The 18,015-nt window shown below is 50.7% G+C and overlaps 1 long non-coding RNA gene across 1 annotated transcript; it reads left to right on the top strand.

Annotated features, from left to right (window-relative positions):
• Positions 1-5,864: 5,864 nt before the first annotated feature.
• Positions 5,865-14,667, top strand: LOC122497447. Its single transcript, XR_006301117.1, has 3 exons — positions 5,865-6,009; positions 11,637-11,790; positions 14,391-14,667. It is a non-coding gene; the product is annotated as an uncharacterized LOC122497447 (long non-coding RNA).
• The last annotated feature ends 3,348 nt before the right edge of the window (positions 14,668-18,015 follow it).

Below are 18,015 nucleotides of genomic sequence, written 5' to 3'. Positions count from 1 at the left end.
CTGCGAGGGAGCTGTGCATTGTGGGAGAAAGAGAACGGCTTTGAGTCAGACGGGTCTTGCAGATGTTATATTATATTATATATCAACGTGTTCACGGGCTGTCTGCCTGCCTGGAATCTCGTCTCTGTGAGGCCAGGTCTTTGATCATTCCCAGATATATCCACAGCACCTAGAACCACGCTTGGCTTGTCATTAGCACTCAGTAAGTAACTGGTGAGTGCATCGGTAATTCCAGAATATATTCTGGCCCCCCAGTGTGTGACCTTGGGCAAGTCACTGCCTCTCTGGAGCCTCAGTTTTTTTTCTCTAAACATTGGGATAAGGACGGATCGATCAAAATGTGAAAGGGGCTGCTATTTGCTTAGACACGTTCAGTAAATGTTCTCTCCCTTCTCTTTCCTCTGCTGCCTCTCTCTGAGGCCTGGGACTGAAGACAAAAAAAAAAAAAAAAAAAAAAGCCCGGCTGCTGTGCTCTCAAAGCGGTGGGCGCTGAGCCTCCCGGGGTGGGCACCTCCCAGGTCACAGGGAGCCCTCACACTGGTCAGGTCACTTAAAACGTATGTTTCTTTGGGATTCTGGGACCGAGAGATTTTTAAAGTCGCCTGGTGCACAGAGGCGCTGTGGAAGGGCTTAGTGGGGGGTTGGGGGACCTTCGCAGCCCTGCAGGAGGCTGAGGGAAGGGACAGCCCGCCGGGGTGGCCGAGAACTGCGGGAAAGGGCACAGCATTCTGAGTTCCAGGACAGAGTCCCCCTGAGCAGCTGCCAGGCGGGAAGCCTTCTGGGACCAGCTCTTCCTTTGACCAAAGGGAGCGGGACGCGTGCCCCCCGGAGCACCCACGTCCCCTCTCTGAGAGTGCTGTCCCTTCTCCAAGCGCTGCTGCCCCAGACCTCGGAGGCCAGGTCTGCACCTTCCTCCTCTTCTTTCCCAGGCTCCTTTCACAGAGCCAGGTGACACAGGAGGGGGGCAAGAGCGGTCCGACCTCCCCGGGGCCTGCGGTGACATTTATCCCGAACAGGCTAGAGCCAGTGGCTGCTGTCTTTGCCCAGAAGGCGTAAAAGGAGCAACACTGAAATTGCTTCAGTAAACAGCCCAGTCAGAGCAAACCCCGGGCCTCATTAACCACAATTAGGATTTCTGCTCCGGCTTCCAAGGAACTCGGCTTGGGACCCAAGACTGTTTATTTGAATAAGACCGTGGCCGGGGCTGTGGGAGGGGAGGGACAGAGGTGGAGGTGGAGGTCAGGCGGCAGGCGTTGGATCTTTCTGTCACTCCGGACACTTTAATAATGGGAAAACCTTTGACCTGAGCCCTCCCAGATCCCTGGATTCCAGAACCCAAATGACTACAGGGACGGCAGTTTTGAATCTCCCTCAAATTCTTAATTGAATGGGATAAGGTACCCAAAAGTGCCCTGGACCTCGCAAGGACTCAAGAGACGCTTGTTACCTCTTCGCAGTTTGGTCACGTCTACACCACAAAAAGGAAAGCGCATTTTTCGCTAAAACGCTTTGTTCGGGTCACGGTATCTTTCACTTGGCCATTCTTTTTTTTTTTTTTTCTTTTTTTCCCCCTGTATGAAAAGCAAACAAGCAAATGAACTACCAGATCTCTGATAGTACGGCTTATCTTTTAGGTTCTGAATACTGCATTTCTTCTAGCGTTCCCCTCCCCCGCCCCCTGAGATTCTGTTCCACCTAATTTGTCCCTCGGATCCTGGGAGCCCCGTCCACTTCCGTTATCCCGCACGGCGGTAACAGAGCTAACGTTTTTCTTAGGGCTTTGCCGTTCGCAAGGTCTTTCTTTTCCTCCGCATAGCTTTTCTTGTCAGAGCCTCCCAAGAGTCATTTCATGTTAGCGTTATTAGTGTTTTCACTTTAGATCAGAGCAAAGAGAGGTTCCGAGAGGTTAGGGGGTCCTGCCCGCTATCTTCAGGCCAGTAAGGAGCTCCCTGACCGCGAAGCCATTCAGCTAACAACCACTTATGGAGCACCTGCACAGTGTGGGCACTTGAGATACAAAATGAATGACACGGTCCCCGCTCTCCACGTGCTCGTCCTCTGGTGGTTTATTCGGCTGAATTTCCGTGGATCTCTTCCAGCAGCTTGCACCGGACTGGACGGGGTCCAGTTGCCGGTGTTGGCTGGTTGGCTCGGCGAATGAGCGAACGTGGGACGTTTCAGGCTCCGCCAGCTCCCACTGGGCCGGGGCTGGGGCTGGAAGCCTGTGTGCTGGGGGCACGGCACTCACACTCTTAGGACCAGGGATCAGAGCACGGCTGGCTCCACGTGCCCCCCTGGTGAACCACAGAGTCGGACGTGCCTAAAGAGGGTAGGACCCAGACCCGCAGACCAGAGAAGACCTCTGCCTTCAACCTGACCCGAGCGAGGGTCCTCGGGCCAGGCCACCCAAGGTTCTGAATGGGCTAACAATACTAATGGACAACCGCCCTGGGTCTGAGCAGAGTCCACGGACACATTCATCTAATTCTAAGTGAAAAGCAGGCTTTATTCCCTGAAACTTGAATGATTACCTGCCAGCCTATATGTTTTTGTAGAGATCTAGAAAATATAGCTGGCAGGTTGATTAGAAGTCAGCAGCAAACTTTCTTTTGTTGGGTGAGAAAGCAGGCCAAAAGAGAGTTTGTCTAAGCTCATTTGGCATATTCTAGGACATATTGTAAGATGGGGCTGGAGACCAGAATTGGATAGGGAAAGAGTCTCAGCTCTCCGTTGACTTCCTGTGTGACCTTGAGTGCACCCTCTATCTCTGGGCCTTAGTTTTCCATCTGTAAGATGGGAGGTGGTCACTGTAATCCTTCTAGCCCTAAAAGGTAAGTGAATCTAGATTTTATACTCCATGTGCAAAGATTAGGCTGTATGGAATATTAGGTACCAATGTAATGAGCTACGATAATCACCAGGCAGATACATTACCTTTTCTCTGATTAGGTGATCTGGAAAGGGGAAAGGACCTCCTTGTGATGGTGAGTTGAATTCATGCAGGCTTTTAAAGAAGTTTAAAGAAAGGCCTTTTAAAGGAGTTGAAAGAAAGGCCTTGTGACATAGATCAGTACCTGGTCAATGCCAGGCTCTCAAACATTTGTCGAATGATGAAAGGGAGTTCCAGGTGTGGGTTCTGAGGAGGCCTGTCTACAGATGGACGTCAACTGGTCAAACATATGTAGGTCACTGGGAGCTGGTGAGTGCAGAGATGAGGGATGGGTAGGTAAATGGGCACAACATACACCCGAGACCCCGACCTAAGAGGCTCCGTTGGTGATGTTCTCTCTGAGGAGTTCCTGGGGTCCGTGCTCAGAGCAGCCCAAGGTAGCAAGCCAAACCCTATTGCCACCCAAAGGGCCCCCTTTGTGTTCACCTGCTTCAGACCAGGGGCCTCTCCTTGGCCGCTGTGATCCCTTGTCCTCCAAGAGCTCTCCGGGGACATGCCATGGGGAAACCCCAGTGGAGCGTGAAGGTTGAGAGCAAAGGCCCGTGGGAGGAAAGCACAGACTTGACCAGTCCAAATCCTCAGCCCTCAGAGCATATGCTCATCCCTCCCCACTTAACTTCTTGGGGCTCCCATGGAAACTTTTCCTTCCCTCTGCTATATTCTCACCTGCTTCTCATGCAAGTGTGTGGTTGGCGGTTTCCCTTGCTGACCTGGGAGGCTGTGCGTCGTCTCCATCCCAGTGTCTTCCCTGACTCAGGGCCAGGCTGGGCTCGTGGTCATGCCAGGAGTGGCCGAATGAATGAACGGCTGATTCTACCACCCACAGTGGGTGGATCCCCAAACGGCAAAGGACGCTGAGTAAACAAGTGTGGCCCTCCATTGTGGTTGATAACGTTTTTCCAAATGGGAATAACAGTGTGTATCTTACATCATGGTACGGAAAGAGGTTTTAGATTTGAACAGGAATACTTTCTTTAGCAAAAAAACCTTCCTCTTTGCATGACCCTTTCCAGTTTTTAAGGTTTTATCTTGATTCTCTCATTTTTTCTCAGAGCATCTTTGATAGGAAGCTGGGATGAGGATCATCATCTCCCATCTGGGGAAGGCACCGAGGCTCGCGGAAGTCAAGTGACTCATCCAGGATCACGTTGAGGGTCAGGGACAGCCCCGGGGTCAGACCCAGCTTTCCTGGTTCCCCGTCCTGGGCTCTCCCCAAGTCATGGTCTTCTATTTCTACATTCCCCCCGTGGCCATGTGTAAAAGAAGCTAGGAGGCAAAGAAAGGTTTGCTCAAAGAACGCTTAAAAAGAATGATGTTCTTAATTAATAACAAAAGCAAACGCACACTCTTAGTGGGTTCATAAACAGCAAGCTTCAACCTAATTGATTAAAATGCCCTGGCACCAAATTAACAATGACTTCAAAAACAATGAAATCCAGCCAAGGCCACAATAAAACCGTTTCCCCCCTTTTTAATTATCTTTGTTGTTTTCAAATTTGCCTGAAACTCTTCCGTATGTCTGGGCAGGTCGCACCTGCCACTGTGACCAGAGCGGGAAGGCAGTGCGTGCGTGTGTGTGTGTGTGTGTGTGTGTGTGTGTGTGTAAGCCCACAGACAGGGGGTTTTACTCTGAAACTTGCCAGCTCTGTGACCTGGAGCAGGTCACCAAATGACGGTAGCCCTCAGCATCTCCGCCTTTAAAATGCGGAGGGCAACACCTGTCGTATAGACTCAACGCGGAAGATGTAGGTAAAACAGCCAGCAGAGGGTCTGGCACATGGTAGGTGAACGATAAATGGACATTCGCTTCCTCTTTCTGCATACGGTCCTTAAAGGACCTCAGAGACACTTTAAACACAGGAAAGAGAGGTCGCACTGCCCAGGGGTGGAAACCTAATGGCCAAACTCCGATGCCCCACGTTACCTGCTTCCTGCAGGACTTTTGCGATCAGATCCTCTGTATGTGATGTGACATGAGGCATGTCATGTAACCTCTCCGAGCCTCAGTTTCCTGATCTGCTAAATGGCCGTCCCAATACCGACATCGGTGGCCAGGCTCCGTGAATGGTGGCTGTCGCTATCACATGGACTACAAGGGGGGCTTGGAAGAGGGTGTCAGCCAGATTCAAGTCCTAATTCTGACACGTACAGGCATGCTCTGTCTGCTCCGGGGCCGTGTTTTCCTCGTCTCTAGAAGACAGAGAATGAATCCTGGCTCGCCCACCTGCAGGACAGCTTCGGGGACCCAGGAGCCCAGGGATGGCGTCCACCTTGGCTGCACATCACGGCCACCCAAGGAGCTCAACAACTACTCAGTGCCGGGGATCCACCCATCTCCGATTGGCTCAGTCAGGATTTGGGTGGCTGGGACCCAGGCAGATGTGTTTCTTACACGTTTCGGGTGAGTTTAACGTGCTCCCAGGTTGTGAGTCACCAGGATGAAGATGTACCCCTGTTTTCTAAATCGGAGAACCCTGTGCACACGCGGGGGTCAGGCAGGAGGGCCCCCCTCCTGGTCCTGCTCTTGTGGGGCAGAGAATTCTTGGGACCACCATTCGTTCCTCTGCCGCGGGGTCGGGAGGCTTCAGCTTCTTTGATTCCCTTTCAACACTTCCCAGGATTCTGTCGCATCTGAAGAGGGAAGCAGGGTGCTGGCAGTAACCGGGGCATGCTGACTTTAACCTTTAAAAAAAACAAGCTTTATGGTGAAGACCAAAAGGTCTTATAAACCTTAATGAGCGGCATATGTGAAACACATACGTGAATTGCTTGTTTGAAAAATATTTCCCGGCTAGCCTTCAATAGCATAGCCTTATTATTCTAAACGGGGAGCTTGTCTTACCAGAGGACCGAACAAAACCCCAGTTGGAGATAATTATCTTAGCAGAATTCCCCGTGGGTCCCTGGGGAGGGGATGGGGCGGGAGCCTCTGGAACACATGTGCTAACTTAGGCCGCCTTTGTCTACACAACAAACACAAAAGCTGGGCTCTCGGCAGCGAGGAGAATTCCAGCTCCCGAAACGGTGACCTCAAGACTCATTCCGCGGATGGCGAATAGGTCTGTTTCCACGGGTGGGGGCTGGAGGCGGGAAGGTGGGGGTGGAACACACGTGCGTGTCCAAACTCATGTTCCAGGCAGGAGCTGGGAGGCGCGGGGAAAGACATGACGGAGCCAGAAGTCGGAAGACCCAGGCCGTGCCGGCTAATTCGGGCTCGGGGACGTGACTTTGAGCAGATGGCCCACGCTGTGGAGGTCTCAGTTTCTCCGTGTGTGAAATGGGGTCCCTGTGATGATTCCGCGGGATGGCAAAAGTGAGGAGAAGTGATTTGATCCAGAGTCCCGTGAAGGAAAGCGACCTCTCCCTCTCCTTCAGTCCCTCCCGGAGGCCGCAACCTCACGCGCAACCTGCCTCCGCTGCGGAAAAGCAGCGGCTGGGGACGCTGCCCGAAGCAAGGATTTCAGGTTCCCAGAGCTCCCTGTTTCGGGAGGCTATTCAGGTGCCATCACCTGAAGGTTCGGGCGGTCAGCCTTCCCAGCCTGGCACCCCGATGTTCAGGGAAAGTGGGCCACTGGGCCTCAATTAGCTGGGCAATTGCTTCAATTCCCTTCTGCTCCCTACCCCTTAATTATCTCCCTGCTGCCCCCCAGTCCTGAGCTGAGGAGTGCCACTGAGCCGCCCTTTTCCCAGGCTGGAAGCCACAAGGGGAAGCCACTTCCCTGGGACTTGTCCCACAACCGCAGGCAGCCTGAGGAGAGGCAGGCAGGCCCCATCAGGCCCAAAGCCCTCTTTGATCCCCGTCTTCCCACTCCAGACCTCCTCCAGAGGCTCGGGATAAAGCTGGCTGTGGGGGGTGTAAGTGGGGCAAGGGGCAGAGCTGGAAGGCTGGGTCGTGGAATGGACCGACCAAGACACTCTGAGGAGTAACCTTGGGCAAAGGACTTGAGTTTCCCCAGCCTCCGTTTGCTCATCTGTAAAATGGGGCTAAGAAGGTCTCTCCGGGAAGATGGTGGTTGTCAGGGTCGAGTGAGTTAATTACTCAGCGCGCATGCATAGTTAACTGCAGGGGTGCTCTCTTTTTTAAAATTTTTTATTTATTTATTTTTTATTTTTTTTAAAAAAAATTTTTTTTCAACGTTTATTTATTTTTTGGGACAGAGAGAGACAGAGCATGAACGGGGGAGGGGCAGAGAGAGAGGGAGACACAGAATCGGAAACAGGCTCCAGGCTCCGAGCCATCAGCCCAGAGCCCGACGCGGGGCTCGAACTCCCGGACCGCGAGATCGTGACCTGGCTGAAGTCGGATGCTTAACCGACTGCGCCACCCAGGCACCCCAGGGGTGCTCTCTTAAACAGCCCCCTTCTCCTTCTCCGTCTTGACTCCTTCCACCAACGATAGCTCTTCAGGCCAGCGAGGCAGCTGAGTGATGTGGAAAGTGGTGCAGAGCAGGGGCCGTGGGCAGCAAAGCCCCGGACGCGCTTTGCGCCTCAGCTTCCCCACGTACAGCGTTACTCCCTGAGGGCGCGTGCGCATTCTGATGTTCTATGAGGAGCGAGGAGAGAACCTCCTCCAAACCCCGAGATTCCATCTCCCAGGCATCGCTCCGTGTTCGGTTCCTCTCCTTGCCTCGAACGCACGCACCCTGCATATGTTCCCACCAGGGTAAACAGAGTCATTAACACTTTATCTTAATTGCCACTAATGATGGTAAATTTGCTTGATTACGTAAAACGGGGCTTTCTGGAAACATCCTAAGCTGAACTGGAACATTTAAAATTTCAGCTAATTCCAGCTTTGCAGCTGAACCTAATTGGTCAATTGTGGGTTATTAATGGAGGATCTGACTTCTCCGAGGATAGGCTGCCGGGGACAAATGTGGGCCAGGAGCGAAAGGAAAGGGCCACCACCCAGATGAGGGCAAGGCTGGCAGAGGAAGAACCAGAGGATGGATTTTTCCTTGATTACTCCATTCAATTCTTGCTTCAGCCATTTTCATGGGTTTCCTTAGGTATTCGTGTGGGTTTTTTCCCCCACATTTCATAAAGTGTTTTAAATCCATCAAATTGGCACTTTTATGAAATTTACTAAAAGATTCAGAGTTGGTTTTATCTTCCACCCATCTTCTCACTGTTTCATATACACATTGATCGATTTTATATTAAGGTATCTCTTCCGTTATTTTTTTTAAACCAGAATTCCATTTTGGGTTTTTTGACAACGCTCTCTGATTATAATGCTTAACTTTTCTCATTTAAATTGCTTCCTTTAAAAAAAAAATTCAATACATTGCCTTGAGGCCCGTGGTAGTGTCTGAATGACAAATGCATATGCGTGTCTGTTTTATTCAACAATCTAAAAGTTAGTTTGTCAGGATCTATGGTTGAAAATTTTAACTTAAAGAAATTGCGACCCTCCGGCTCGACTGCTACTTGTGCGGCCACAGTGGGAGGATGAGACGGTGTCCCATGCTTTCTCCCGCCCAGTGCGTTCCTCCTCTAGAATGCTGGGAGCAAGCCTCCCAAAACACACAAAGTCAAGGGCTAAAAGGTATTACTGTATATGCTCTTGCCCAACTAAATCTGACCCTTATGTAGTCACCCTTTCCTTTCTCACTCTCTTTATAAACGTTTTTTATTTATTTGGAGAGACAGACAGAGAGAGGAGTGCACGTGTGCTCACAAGCGAAGGAGGGGCAGAGAGAGGAGAGAGAGAGAGAATCCCAAACAGGCTCTGCACTGTGACATGGGGCTTGATCTCATGAACCGTGAGATTGGGACATGAGCCAAAATCAAAGGTTGGATGTGTAACTGACTGAGCCACCCAGGTGCCCTTTCTTCTCATACTTTAGGACTTTCCAGTTTATGAAACCCTCTCGAGTTTTTTTCCCAGATGATCCTACAACAGCTTTATGAGGTTGAGGCAGGTCAGTGGTTGGAAAACCCACTTTACAGATGAGTCCACTGAGGCTCACACTGACTTCGTCCAGCCTCCATTCACATAGATTCAAATCCAGCTCTTTTGAGTCAGAAACACCAGCTGCTCTGCCAACATGGGAGGCTGTCAGGTTCGAGAAGACCACAAAAGGAAGGCGGCAGTGGAGGGAGGGGCTCAGGTTATCAGCCCTCCACCCTGAGGTCCGTGGCGTCACTCCCTCAGTCTCTGGCTGTCCTTTAGAAAACGAGGACTGTGAGTTTGTCCACATGGGGACTGTTACGGACTGACTTACGCGCCCCCACCTCCCCCCGCAAGTCGTAGGTGGAAACCCTAACCCCCATGTGATTGTATTTGGAGACAGGGCCTTTAAAGAGGCTGTACGGGTGAGGCCCAGATCCAATATGGCTGGTGTCCTTATAAAGAGAGGAAGGGACACCAGGGACTTGAACTCACAGAGAAAAGGCCATGTGAGGACACAACACGAAGATAGCTATCTACAAGCCAAGGAGAGAGGTGTCGGGAGAAACCAACCTGGCCCACACCTTGAGCTTGATCCTCAAGCCTCCGGAACTGTGAGTAATCAGTTTCTGTTGTTTAAACCACCATCTGTGGTATTTTGTCCTGGTGGTCTGAACAGACCAACCCAGGGTCCGCCCAGTCACTTTGTGTCTCTCCCTGCCAACACTCTGGCAGGGCCGGGGCGGGGGGGCAGGTTGGGATGGCTCAAAATGCTAAAACCTAGTCACCTTAGAGCACTTTGCCGCAACCCCACTGCGGGAACAGGGCTGCCCCCGGGTATGCAGGACCCTTTGCAAACATTTTTTTGCTGGGAGATTCATGCGCCCACATGAGACCCAACGGGTCTCATACTCATGGTGTTACTGCAAACATCAAATTAAAGGACCCTGAACTATCACTCCTCGGGGAAATACAGGGGTAGGTTCCTGAGAGCCTCTGGTCACATTTTGTGAACCGATCACCGCATAACCTTGTTTTATGTGCTTCTGTTTAAAGACAACTTATTCAATACGTATTGTTGATTGATTAACATTGAGCTCATGTCCAACGGCACTGCAACTCATGCCTGAACCCGTGTCCTCTCTGTTAGGCACGTCACGGCCTTCTCATACTCAGGAACACTAAGAGACTTCAGCACCGTGCTTGTGGTGAACAGGATTTTAAACAGCGAAATCACCAAGAAAAAGCACAAAACGTCAGGAAAAAAGAAAGCGACACTAGATGTAATTGAAAAAGACACTTTTTCGGGGCACCTGGGTGGCTCAGTCGGTTAAGCATCTGACTTCAGCTCAGGTCATGATCTCACGGTTTGTGAGTTCGAGTCCCGCTTTGGGTGAGCTCGAGCCCTGCGTCAGGTGAGCCCCGCTTCTCTCTCTCTGCCCCTTGTTCACTTGTGCCCTCTCTCTCCCTCAAAAAAAAAAAAAAGACACTTTTTTACAGTACAAGAGCTGAGACCAGATAGGCCATTGTCTTATCCAACCTCAGCTGGTGGGAATGTGCACACTGGGTGACTCGAGTTTTTTACCACTCTGCACATTCATGCAAATAACTGCCAAAGCACCTTGGGTATTGGGGGGCACCTGGGTGGCTCAGTCAGTTAAGTGTCCGACTTAGCATTCCTAGAATGTAATCTCTTTCAATGTTGACCTTGCCTTTCACACACTGCTAGGTTACTGGCTCAGGTCATGATCTCACAGTGTGTGAGTTCCAGCCCCACATCGGGCTCTGCACTAACAGTGTGGAGCCTGCTTGGGATTCTCTCTCTTTCACTCTCTCTGCCCCTCTCCCATTCTCTCTCTCTCTTTCTCCCTCACAATAAATAAATAAACTTTAAAAATAAAGCACCTTGGGTATTGGTTTTGGGGCTACAAATAAATTTAGCGAGGAAGAAAATTTGCAAATATAGAACATGTAAATAATGAGGATCAACCGTATAATGGCTTCTTGATGAAGATTTTGAATGATAGTAGAAAAGAGGTACTTATACATTTGTTTATCACCTTTTTAAATTTTCTAAAACATTTTTGCTTATTTTTGAGAGATAGAGTGCAAGCAGGGGATGGGGAGAGAGAGAGAGAGAGAGGCAGAATCTGAAGCAGGCTCCAGGTTCTGAGCAGTCAGCAGAGAGCCTGACATGGGGCTTGAACTCACGGACAGTGAGATCATGACCCGAGCCCGAGTCAGACGCTCAACCGACTGAGCCACCCAGGCGCCCTTGTTTGTCTGTCATCTAATCAGTGCTGCTGAAGATTCCCAATTAGTGTCCGAGCACCGTCTGTGACTGCTGAGATCTAGGGATCAGTTCAACAGGGTCTTTACTAACAAACGCTTGGTTCTTGGTTAGTTGCCGATCTCCCACTTAAAGAAAAAGAAGAAACACTATCAGTGCTCACAACACTATGGCTCGTCAGGATGTGCTTGTATGGAAACCATCTAGAACCTCTTGCCCCTTGCAGTTTCCTGATACCATTTGTCGAAGGCTGGTTCCATCATCACCAGTGTAAGTCTCATACAGGAAGATGTAATTGATAGCTCATGTTCCGGTCATGTTAAATTTACTGTTCAGAATTTTGTAACATAATCGTAGGATCTCGAGGTCTGTGTGTCATTATCACTGCATTCCAAGAATGTAATCTCTTTCAATGCCGACCTTGCCTTTCACACACTGCTAGCAGTGGGGAGGATGGGCAAAGGACCTGTGGCACAAGAAACGTCTGTCTTCATCTTTCACAGCTTAATATCACCTGGGGAGAGCATACACCCCACATCAACTGGAGGCAAGAGAGGACATTGATTGGAAGGTCCCATTTGGTTTGTGTAGCAACTGCCTTCAGAAGGCCCAGGAGAAGACAAGAGCAGCCACCCACAGAGGACAGCTTGGTAAATGGTATGGAGCCTGTGGAGGGGGCGGATTGCCACTCAGGGTGCCAACAGTGGGGATGCAAGGGTAAAGGTTGTCTGCTGCCCTCCCCCCACACCTCTGTTGGGTAGAGTAGATTGCAGGAGGCACTGTGATGGGAATATGAGTAGTCAAGAGTGCATGGTGCATGGGCCCATATGTGCAGCTCAAGCCTAAGGGTCAGCAAGGATATCCCAGAACCCTGAAGTCCTCCTATGTCTATTGTGAATCACCCCAAATCAACCTGAAGCCTCCATGTTGGCAGTCCATTCTTATGTGATTCTAGAAAAGAAATACAGTGATGGCAACAAGAGTGATCTGGTCACCAGGCTGCCCTTCTGAGGCTGGCAATAACCATAGGAACCCCAAACAACCCCGTGGGTACAAGGCCACTGGTCTTAGAGTTCCTCAAGGCATCTGGTCAACCTTGTATGTGGGGTTGGGGGCGGGGAGAAGAGGGATTAGAAGGTCAGAAAGCACCCCAATGGGGAGAAATGAACGCTAGAGCCCTCCCCAATGGCTCTGCCAGCCTCCAGCATCCCAGGCATGAAGGAGGGTAGGACTCAGATAATTTTGAGAAGGCGTTCCAAGTGTTAGAGGAGCGATCAGGGTGTTGCAGTAGTCCAGACAAGAGCTCACGGAGGCCACACATTTCCGTTATGAGTGTAAATCAGTAGATTTCTTTTGGAAGACATGTGGTAGAAACTACCAAAGCTACACCTACATACACCTTACGATCAGCAGTTCCTCTCCTGGCTGTGTATTCAATAAAAATGGCTGCTCACTAAAGGATGTGTGCAAAAATACTCACAGCAGCATCATTTATAATAGTAAAAACTGGAAACAGCTCAAGCGTCCATCAACAGTAGACTGGGTAAATAAATCGTGGCATATTCATACAATGGTACACTATGTAACAGTGAGAGAAATCTACCCACAACAACATGGATTAATTTCCCAGACGTTATGTTGAGTTAAGAAGCCAGCACAAAAGAATACATACTGTATTGTTCCATTTGTACCAAGTTCAAAAACAGGAAAAACTAATATATTATGCTGGAGGTCAGATACAGGTTACCTTGGGGAGGTATTAATTGGGAAGGGGCACAAGGGAGTGTTCTGGGGGTCCTGGAAATTTTCTACAGCTTGATTTGTGTGTGGTTACGTGGGGGTGTACATATGTAAAAACTTATGGAGCTGTGCATTTAAGATTTTTATACCCTCTGTATGTAAGATATATGTCAATTATAAATCCTAAAAGGTGTGTGTGGGGTGTGTGTGTGTGTGTGTGTGTGTGCATGTGAGAGAGAGAAAGGGGGGAGGGCTGGAGGGGGCTGGACCAAATTGGTGTCAATGGGGATGGTGAGCCATGAACTAGTTAACTGGAGAGATGTTAGGTGCTAGGGCCTAACTTTAACCATACAAAATGTGTCTCACTGTCCTCATAAAGGAGGAAACAGGCTCAGAGCAAGTAGGTGGCCAAGTAGGGACTTGAGCCCCACGATGCTTAATTCCAAGTCTGGGAGCATCCACTCCCGCTGTGGCCACATGCTCAGGGAATGTGATCCCATTTTCTGTTCTTGGGTGGCCACTGATCCCTCTAGGCTGGTCATGACAATCCAATTCTACTTGCCAGAGAGTAGTTTAGGGTTGGCAGGGGACCAAGATCTTCTCAATTAGATGTGAAGAGCAGCCCTCCGGGGGTTTCCAAGAAAGTTGTCCTTGCTTTTAAAAGGAGACATCGGGAATGCACACTTCTTTTCTATCTATGGGCATTGTTGTGTCTGGATGCGTTGGCTGGTTGTTCAGCTGACATTTCTAGAGTTCGAGGGGACTAGCTAAAGCCAAGGCTGACACCCTGAGGGGGAGTAGAGAGATGGGACATATCTGGACACTCATGATACCTCTAGCCACTACAGTAGCCAGTCTAGACCACCCTACCTCAGGACTTTTCTAGTCCTTCGGATTACAGTGAACACTGTGAAGAATGCTTCCCGCCCTTTGGGATCTAATGTGTCGGCTGTTCTAACAGCATTTGTGCAAACACCAAAGCAAGCCCATGTGAAGGGTTGGGAGCCAGGTGGTCAAGGAGGATTTCAGGATGATCGTATGGCTACAGGGCAGCTTTGAAGGATACACATGATCGGAGCAGGGGAGAGTGGCAGAGGGAAGGCCAGGAGGAGGAGGATTTCGCAGCATGGGACATAGACAGGTGCTATTGGTTCCTTGTGCCACATGCCCTTGGCCAACTGTCGGTTCCACTGCTGGACAGTTCCTATGCATGCTGACTGCTTCCTATCTCAAGCACCCACTGCATTTCCTGGCTCCGTAACTGGGAGCTCCTTCATCTTAGGAGTCTGTGTGTGTGTGTGTGTGTGTGTGTGTGTTTGCAGGGGGTTAATGCTTGAAGATCAACCCTGTGGTAGGCAGCTTCTAAGATGGCTCCCAGTGACCTCTGCCCCCGTGTTGTACCAGAGTTGATTGGGTGGCCAACAGTGAACCACAAAAGTAATAGTGTGTCATTTCCAAGATTAGGTGATAAGACTACAGATGCCATCTTAGGGGCTCGTTCTCGTCCTCTCTCTCAGGTCACTCACTCTGGATGAAGCTATGTTGTGAGCAGCCCTATGGAGAGGCCCCTAAGGCAAGGAACTGAGGTCTCTTGCCCACAGCTGTGTGAGGCTGTCATCTTGGAAGTGGACCCTTCAGCCCTGGCCAAGCTTTCAGAGTCGGCAGCCCCAGCAGACAGTCTGACTGTGACCTCACGAGAGACCCTGAGCTGGAACCATCCAGCTGAGCCGGTCCTAGATTCCTCACCCAGAGACACTGTGAGATAATAAATGTATGTTGCTGTAAGCCAGTAAATTCTGGGCTGCAAAACTGTTCCTCAGCATTAGATAACAAATCCAATTCTTAACCAATGAGAGATAGAAATCCATGCCTCAGCCTTTCATCCTTTGGGGGAATAATTCTGTATCATGATTCAGAGGGTTCCCAATGGATCGGGTCTTCGTTACCATGGTGAAAACCAGCTCGACAACACACCTCTTTCTAACTTTCCCCCTAATCCTGTCTCCTCCTCGCTCCGGCTTGCCAGGATCATTTCCCAAATGAGCAAACTGCACTCGAATACTTGGCTCAGGCTCCGCTTCGGAGGGAACTCTAACTAAGACAAAGGACTTCATGTTCAATGGCTTAGAAGCTGGAATAGGAAAACTCCACGAGGGGTAGAGGAGACGGGACTGGTTGGCATGAAAGGTTTGAGGAGTATTCATGGGCAGCGCAAAGTTCCAGATTACTTCACTCTCCTGTGAAGACTAGACCAGTCCTCTTAGCCTACCTGAAGGGGCCGGGGGCTGTGCTCCCCACATCTTTAGCAGCAGGGTGGGAGGGGGTCAGGGGGTGCATCTCACTTCTCCTACCAACTTGCTCTATTCAGAAGTTCTCTTTACCTCTCTGGGCCTTGTTCCCTCATCTTAAACGGGGCTGGTGCCACTCACTGCTCTAGACCCCGGGAAGACTCATGAGGGAAGAACCGCTAAGTGGTGAGGGCGCCTGACGTGGTCTCAAAGCCCCTTGCACCCCGATCCCCTGGGACCAGCACCTCGGGGTGCTTCCGAGGGGAGAGTGACCTGGTTTTCGAACCACATCAAAATCGTGGAGACTGGGAACGGGCCCGGCTGTCAACATTAAGATCTCAGTGCTCATCCTCTGCCATGTCGCTCAGAGATGGGATGGGAGGGGCAGACTTCTCACGTTGGAAAGTGACAGCATCATTTCCTAATTATCACATTTGGGGGAACAGATGGGGAAGCATGTGGAGGAATTATGGGCTTTTTTAAAAAGGGGGGGGCATGTTTTCTAAAGAAAGTTGCCACAGAACATTTCTACCCTGTCGTCCTGAAAGCATTTGGGGTTGACGAGGCAGTTAGTAAATAGGATGCTTTTTTACAGATGAGGAAACAGAAGTGGAGGGCGGGGGCTGGGCAAACACTTACTGAACACCTGCAATGTGCCAGGCATTTCGTATTATTAATACACGTAAGGTTTATAGCAACTCTGGGCACCTGGGTGGCTCGGTTGGTTGAGTGCCCGACTCTTGATTTCGGCTCAGGACATGACCTCACGGTTCATGGGTTCGAGCCCTACATCAGGCTCTGCGCTGACAGCACGGAGTCTGCTTGGGGTTCTGTCACTCCGTCTCTCTCTCTCTCCCTCGCTCTGCCCCCTCCCCCTTGTTCTCTACCTCTCTCTCAAAATAAATAAGAATAAACTTTAAGAAAAAGGTTTACCGTAACCCTGAGAGCTAGGCATTATGACCCGCTTCGAAAACAAGAAAACAGAGGCTCAGCTATCGAGAAGCTGAGCTGGAATTTGACCCCGGGGTTGTCTGGCCCCAAAGGCTCCAAAGACCCCTTTGCCACGTGGAAACGAACGTCCTCATACTCCTGGGTCAGTGTGCAGGTGGACATACAAAGGCCTGGCACAGTTCCTCAAAAAGTTAAACACAAAATCGCCATCTGACCCAGAAAGTTCACAACGCGGGAGACACCCGAGAGAATCACAACCGAGGACTCAAACGGACCCTTGCACACCAGTGTTCACAGCGGCCTCATGCACAGCCGCCAGAAGGTGGAAATGACTCAAGCGTCCGTCGACAGATGAATCGGCAAACAAAATGTGATGCATGCACACCACACGAGTACTATTCAGCCATAAAAAGAGATGAAATCCTAAGGGACGACAGCACGGATGAACCTTGCAGACATTATGCGGAGAGGAATAAGCCAGACGCGGGAGGACAATACTCCACTTCTCCGTGGTGCCTGGAACAGACAAAGACACGCAGACAGAAAGTGGGGGCTGGGCACGGCATCACGAGGACTTGTTGTTGATCGGGTACGGTTTCGGTTTGGAACGATGAAAATTTTCTGGAGACAGACAGTGGAGGTGCTCGTACGCATTGTGAGCATACTGAATGCATGTTACTGAATTTACACTTAAAAATGGTTCATGGGGCGCCTGGGTGGCTCAGTCGGTTAAGCGGCCGACTTCGGCTCAGGTCATGATCTCGTGGTTGGTGGGCCTGAGCCCTGCGTCAGGCTCTGTGCTGACGGCTCAGAGCCCAGAGCCTGTTTCAGATTCCGTGTCTCCCTCTCTCCCTGCCCCTCCCCTGCTCATACTCTGCCTGTCTCTCTCAAAAGTACACATGAAGAAGAATTATTTGAAAATGGTTACAATGGCAAAACTTCACGCTGTGTCTCTTTTACCACACTTGAGAAACAAAAGCCTTGGCACAGGGCGGATTTCTGCTCGGAGTGTTGTGGGAGCCTGGGCGGCGGGAGTTGGACTCTGACGGGACACATCTGGGTGGCCTCCTGGAAGAAGCAAGAGCGACGTCTCCGTGACAGACGTAATGGGGACAAGGCTGGGAAGGAGTGGGCTGGGCGACTCTGGAGGACTCTGAGGGCCGAGAAGTGCCCACCTGCACCCGAGGCCGAACGGAGGGGAAACAGCACGGTGTGGCACAGAGACGCCTCCTCAACGTAAATGGAGCCAAGAAAGGCAGCACCAAGTGATACCCTGCGACAGCTCAAACCTCCTACCGTCTGTCATCACCACCGCCTGGTCTCTTCGCCCTCGGATAGGCTGGCCTGCGCCTTCCTCCACCCCCTGTGGCCTCTGCTGCTGAGACCAGCTCGAGGACCATCCGCACAGATACACCGGATGTCGGCTTTTCCAGGTTTCGAATCACTGCCCTGGGCCGCATGCCCGAAAAGCGCTAATAGCCACACGGGTCCAGGAAGGAGGATTTGCTCCTAATAATCTAGGAGTGATATTTATTGGGGGTATAGTCTGAAAGTTTGTGTCTCTCCAAAGTTCATATGTTGAAATGAATTTCCAAGGTGATGTTATTAGGAGGTGGGACCCTCGGAGGGTGATGGGGGCGCGAAGGTAGAACCCTCAAGAATGGGATCAGTGCCCTCAGGAAAACGGCCTGAGAAAGCTCTCTATCCCCTTCCTACGTGTGAGGAACACCACAAAAAAGTTTGCGAGCCGATGGGGCACCCGGGTGGCTCAGTCGATTGAGCGTCAGACTTTGACTCGGGTCGTGATCTCACCGTTGGTGAGTTCGAGCCCCGTGTCGGGCTCTGTGCTGACAGCTCAGAGCCTGGAGCCTGCTCTGGATTCTGTGTCTCCCTCTCTCTCTCT

This window comes from Prionailurus bengalensis, chromosome A3 (genome assembly GCF_016509475.1).
Source record: "Prionailurus bengalensis isolate Pbe53 chromosome A3, Fcat_Pben_1.1_paternal_pri, whole genome shotgun sequence".
Classification (NCBI taxonomy): domain Eukaryota; kingdom Metazoa; phylum Chordata; class Mammalia; order Carnivora; family Felidae; genus Prionailurus; species Prionailurus bengalensis.
The sequence above is the reverse complement of the archived record's forward strand: the minus strand, read 5'-3'. Positions and strand labels throughout refer to the sequence as shown.